Consider the following 6,844-nt stretch of genomic DNA (forward strand, 5'->3'; position numbering starts at 1 on the left):
TTTGTGAGGAAATACTAGGTCCCAGAGAGAGGAAAGAATTTACCTAAGGTCACAATGTAATTTAATTACAAGGCTGGATCTTGTGTCCTGGCCTGACCCTGAGTCCTGTGCTATCATACTGACAGCTTTAATAATGTGGAAGAGAGTAGAAAAAGAGTTTTATATATAATCTCCATTTCTAGGAAGAAGAAAGACAATTAAAAAATGAACAAAAACTGAGAGGGCTTAATGTCCATAGAGCATAACTAAAAAAATTTCTAAAAGACATATTTCAGGAAGAAAGAAAATAAACCAGGAAGGAATATCAGTGATGCACAAGGAATGGTGAGCAGAGAGAATGGCAATCATACAGTTCAATCTCAACCTGAGTTTATCCCAAGAATATAGGTAGGAGTAGTTGAGCATTAGAAAATCTATTAATGTGATTCACCACTTTCACAGAACAAAATAGTAGTGTTATGATCATAATATCTCAGTAGATGCAGGAAAAGAATGTAATACAATGAAACATTCATAATAAAGAACAACCCCTTAGCAAACTAAGAGTAGAAAGAAACTTACTTGAGTAAAGTCTATCTATGCAAAAATCACCACAAATGGTGAAACATTAGAAGTAGTTATTTTAAATTATAAAAGAGGATACCCACTATCAACACTTCTATTCAACTTTGTACTGAAGTTTCTAACCAGTACAGTTATAATAAAAACATGAATAAAAGATATAAAGAATAGAATGTAAGAAACCAAAGTGCCATTATTCATAGATGATATAACTACAGAAAACTGTATATAGAAACCCAAAATAATATATAAATAACATTAAACAGATTTATAGATAGAGCATACTGGTAATCGCAAGAGGGGCGGAGAGTGGATGTTGGGGGAAATAGATGAAGGGGATTAAAAGGTACAAACTTCCAATTATAAAATAAATAAGTCACAGGGATGTAATGTACAACATAAAGAACATAGTCAGTATAACAGTAATAATTTTGTATGGTGACAGATGGTTACTAGACTTATCAGGTTGATCATCTCTTAATGTATTTGGTTGTCAAATCAGTATGCTATACACATAACAGTTTGCTAGATATAACATTAGTATACCGAAACTGCATTTTATTTCTGTGCAATAGCCACGAAGAGTTTGATAACGTATTTTTGAATAAACCATATATAATAGTGACCAAAAATGTAAAGTACCCTAGAATATCTTTTTTAAAATATAAAATACCTAAATGAAGAAAATCATAAAACTTTATTGAAAGACATTAAAGTAGATCTAAATAAGTGGAAAGATATACCATCTTCAAAGATAGGAAAATAATATCATAAAAATGTAAATTCTCCCTAAATTGATTCATAGATTTAATGGAATGCTAATCCAAGTCCCAGCAGAATTTTTATGGACTTTAGCAAGCTGAGTCTAAAATCCACTCAGAAAACCAAATGCCAAATACAAAAAAATTTTTAAAGAACAAGAAAAGATAATTTTCTTTACCAGATAAAAATTTTCTAAGCTATAGTAATTAAGGCAATGTATTATTTGTATAAGAAAAAGACATGTGTAATCTAAATGGACCACAGCTGAGAATCCTAAAACAAAACCATCCATTTATGGTAACTTAATCTTTGACATGAATGATATTTCAGATCACTATGGCAAGGGTAGATGCTGAGATAATTGGTTTTCCATGTGGAAAAAAATAACATCCAAAGCCTACCTCATGTATACAAAACTTTAAGACCTGCTAAAAAGAATCTTTATGTTGCAAAGAATTATTAAACAAAATAAAAAAACATTAAAGCTGTAAAAAAAAACAATAATTTAAACCCCATTAAAATTAAGAAATGTAATTAATCAAAAGACTCATAATAGGTTCAAGCTAGGAAAAGCTATTTGCCAGGGCCTCCCTGGTGGCGCAGTGGTTGAGAGTCCGCCTGCGGATGCAGGGGATACGGGTTCGTGCCCCGGTCTGGGAGGATCCCATGTGCCGCGGAGCGGCTGGGCCCGTGAGCCATGGCCGCTGGGCCTGCGCGTCCGGAGCCTGTGCTCCGCAACGGGAGAGGCCACAACAGTGAGAGGCCCGCATACCACAAAAAGAAAAAAAAAAAAAAAAAAAGCTATTTGCCAGACATAAAAATAGCAAAGATTACTATCCAGAATATACAAAGAATTCTTAAGAAAAAGAAAATTCAATAGAAAAATGGGGACAAGAACAGTCATTTTATGGAAAAGGAAATACAAATGGCCAATTGACATAAGAAAAACACTTATGTTAGTCATTAGGGAAATGCAAATGAAAACCAATATAAGTTATCATTTGTTATAAGATATAAGTTATCTGGTGGTATCATATACCACCAGATCAGCAAAAATTTAAAAGGCTGATGATGTCAAATATTGGAGATGACATGGAGCAATGGATATTTATATACAATATTGGTGGGAGTATAAATTGTTAAAATCACTTTGGAAAATAATTTAGCATTATCTAATAAAGATGTTGATGTGGAAATCCCATGACCAACAATGCTGCTCTTGCCCATGTAACCCAAAGGCATGTACAAAGACATACGGCGCTATACTGTTTGTAATGGCAGAAAGCTGAAGATAAGACAAATGTCCTTCCAAGGAGAGTTGGTAAGTAAATAATAGTATATTTCTGCAATAAAATGATGCATAACACTGAAAACTAATTATCTATAATTGAATAAACCAATGTGGTCCATTCTCAGAAACAATGTTAGAGGAAAACATTCATAAACAGATATATTCATATCATATTGTTTATAGGAAATTTTAAAACAAGAAAACTCATTATGTTGTGGAGTTAGGATAAAGAGGGAGATATGATTGGTGAAAAACACGGCATAAGGGATCTTCAGTGCTGTTATTAATATTAGATTTCTTTAGCTGGATTGTAGGTTCATAGGCCTTCATTTTATTATTATACATTATAATATGTGTTATATACCTATCATATATCTCATAATATAATAGTTAAGAGAGAAAGAAAAGGAAGAAATGCTCTTATTATTATTATTATTTTTTTTTTTTGGCTGTGCTGCAGAACTTGTGGGATGTTAGTTCCCCAAACCCAGGCCCTCATCAGTGAAAGCATGGAGTCCTAACCACTGGACCACCAGGGAATTCCAAAAGAAATGCTTTCTGATAACTCTTTTTTCCACTCCAGTGCAGAGTCAAGTGCTCAATACATCCTTAATGACCTTAAGGCTGCCTTAGAAGAAGGCTAAGCACTTTTCAGCACTTTTTATATAAAATCCTACGAATAACTTCTTTAGTAAATGTAGATGCAGATGAATGGAAAATGGGGAGCAAAGCTCCCATACTTATTGTACTAAAGTAAAATTTTCTTTCTTTTCTTCTACTTAAATTTCCATCTGGACTGAAACCTTGAAGGTTGAAAATTGTGTTTTATTCGTCCCTGTATGCATTGAGCCAGGTGTAATAGGCCTGGAATACATGCATATGAAGAGGAGCCTGGATGAATGAATGAATGAGTGAGTAAATGGGCACTTCTGTACTGGGTGGTAAGGGTTAAGATATGCTCTCTTGCTAGAGTGGTCCCTAAAGGAAATGGACACAGAGGTGTGGCTGCAGAGCAGGAGGGAAACAATTACACTTCTCCAGGAGGAGAGGAAGACCTGACCAGTACACACTTGCCCTTTCTTGTCGCCGAGAGATTTCCCACTCCATTTTTTTTTTTCATTCCCAAGTCTTTCTGAGTTTGTATGCAACCCTTTTTCTCTCAGGAGCTGTGAAGAACCATTTTGTATGCTTTACTGTAATCCAGGGGCAGGGAGGAATCTCTTCAAACCCGGGACAAAATCTGCTCACTAAAAGGACTTCATCGTGGCCATAGCCAGATGCAAATGTGTGATGTCAAGCCAACCTAAACTATCCCATTGTTTTCAAGTGTGACTAAGTACTGACTAATATTACTTCCTCTGGCACTTTTTTTTTTTTTTGGACTCAGTAGAATGGAAACGTTCCAGGCTGTTCTACGTTGCTGTCTGGACAGGATAATTTGCTGCTCATCATAACCACTCGAGAAAGGGAAAAAAATGGAAGAGGGAAAAAAATAAAAACAACCTCCCAAGGGTTCCCTTAAGTTTAGCAATGGCTTTTTGTTCTTGGATTTTTTCATTTTTGTTTTTATTGTCCTGTGTTATTCACAACAGCAACAAAGAATATCACAATCCAAATTGGAAAGGACCTTGCCCAGGTCATCTAGTGAGGATTCAACACTTTCCTTGCCCATCCTGAGATCTGTGGTGTCCCTGGGACACCAAGACATTTCCCCCACCCCCCATCAGGCGCGATGTAAACACCCTTTTTCTTAGTTTGGGAGCTCTGTTCCGTCCAAAACAAGCCTTCACACCTTTGGGCCGCCAGCAGTTCCTTCCATCTCCCTGTAGACTATTCCTCTTAGTTCTGCCTTCTGGGAAGTTTTTTTGCAGAGTGGTGTTTACAGAGAGTAAAGAGGTCCCGAGCCTTTTCCATGTGGACTAGATCACTAGAGACAGGTTGGTAATGACTTCTGTCAGAGAGAAAATGGAGAAGTGAGCAGAACCGAAGCCCTAGAACTGTGTTCAAAGAGTGGAAACAGAGAGGAAGGACACCCACCAAATGTGCCTTTGGAAGATCAGAAGAGTCCCTTTTCCCTCATCATGGCAGATTATGGATAGCTGAAATCGTCTAACCCAAGCTTTTCAGTCCCAATATTTTCTCCATTCATTCTCTCCTTCCAAAACATCAGAAGATGCCAGCCCATGCCTCACCCAACTTTTCCAGCCTGCTGGCCCTCCTAGCTTCCACTCAACTTCTCCTCTCCCCCAACCAGTCTGGTGGCAGAGGAGATTAACTCTCCCATACTACATCTCCCCTCTCTGTGGTTTTGCTCCTTTCTTTGAAAGAAGCTGGATGCATTCATAGGAAGGCACAGCGCTGCTCCGAAAATCAACCAAAGCCCCTTCCAGCTGTTGGATTCACTTTTCTCAGGGGGCAAGGCATTTCTACAGCCTTTCAGTTTCTACCAGGTTTAGGGTCAAAGGAAAAGCCAGTCCCCACAGGGCCTTTTTTTTTTTTAACGTCTTTATTGCAGTATAATTGCCTTACAATGGTGTGTTAGTTTCTGCTTTATAACAAAGTGAATCAGTTATACATATACATATATCCCCATATCTCTTCCCTCTTGTGTCTCCCTCCCTCCCACCCTCCCTACCCCACCTCTCTAGGTGGTCACAAAGCACCAAGGTGATCTCCCTCCCACAGGACCTTTTAGCTCCCTGGGAGTTAGGATGAAGGATTCATTACAAGGCAGAGATGATTGCCTTTTCCTTTTCAACTGTGATTGGTGGCCCAGAAACCACAGCCATCAAATACAGAGGCTCTGCTAAATCATCACTATTTCAGCTACTGATTAGGACTAACATTCACAGCAGAGGAGTCTGTGGGGGGCAATAAACCACTTCTTCAAGTGATTAAGCTTCTAAGCAAACACACTTTGATTACCACAAGAACCATTCCTTGGCAAAGGTTCTCCCAGGTAATGGCATCCCCAAGACGTGGCTCCATGAGTGGAGGATCTGGTAGCCTGGAACTCTGGGTGTGCAAGGCACCCTGTCTCCTCTGCCAGAACCCTGCCTCGCTTCTAGTTCTGTTGAGATGCCTTCGGAGACCACATATATGACAAACTTGTGAATAGCAAGTTCACTGGGTGAACTGTGTGATGTCAGTGTGTGATGACAGTGCCCAAAGGCTCAGGCCATGTAGGGAGACTGACTAGAAGCACAGCTGGGGAGAGGGTCATCTGCTTCTTCTGGGGTAGAGGGTCCCCTGCCCCTTGGCCCCAGTTTAAAAGCGTGAGTTTAGAGAAAGTCACCGTGGTGATGAGGAGACCTGAGGAACTGTGCTAAGTACCTTCATATGAGTTATCTCCATAGAAAAAATATAGGGATTTGCTCCAAATCTTTTTCAGAAGTATTCTCTTAATGTGTTTTACAAACACAAACAAATAAAAACTACACATGAACTACATGCTCGTTGTAGAAAAAGTAGGAAATAAAAACAAGCAAAAAAGAAAGTTTTAGTATTCCATAAGCCCATCATCCAGAGGAGGGTTTCTCTCAACCTCAGCACTACTGACATTCAGAGCTGGAGGGCTGTCCTGTGCACTGTAGGATGTTTAGCAGCATCCCTGCATCTTCTACCCATTAGATGCCAGTAGTACACTGTCTCCTCCCCCCACTGGACCAACAAACAGGTCATGAGACATTGCCATATGCCCTCTAGCAGCAAAATTACTCCCATTAAAAACTAAAATTCTAGTGATAAGCAGTAATGCCATTTTCCAGTCTTTTTTCCTACATGCAAACAAGTGATACATATTTTTTAAATGGAGTTGCAATACATATATTGTTTTGTAGTTTCATTTTTCACTTAACCAAAGATCCTGAACATTTTCACATGTTGATATCTGTTCTACAATGTAATCTTACCCTCTTCATTGTGCTCCATTTCACAGTTGTAACATGATTGATTTCATCCTTGATTTGGGGACATGGAGATTATTTCCAAGGGTGGTAAGAAGATGAAAACCAAAACCAATTTTTTGTTCGTCTTTTGCCTTCTAAAATGGGAAGAGTTTGGAATAATGCATTTGAATGGGGAAATAAATCTTTCTGGTGTGTCTTTTTGTTCACAGACACCATTGAGGAAGCAAGAAAGGGAAAGAAATCTTAAGTTAAGGCTCTTCTGTGCTGTTAATGGACAAGATACTGAGTAGAGTCCATTCAGGAATCTCTGGTTAGTACGGGG

The sequence above is a fragment of the Mesoplodon bidens genome, assembly GCF_964165515.1.
Source record: "Mesoplodon bidens genome assembly, chromosome: 5".
In the NCBI taxonomy this organism is placed as follows: Eukaryota; Metazoa; Chordata; class Mammalia; order Artiodactyla; family Ziphiidae; genus Mesoplodon; species Mesoplodon bidens.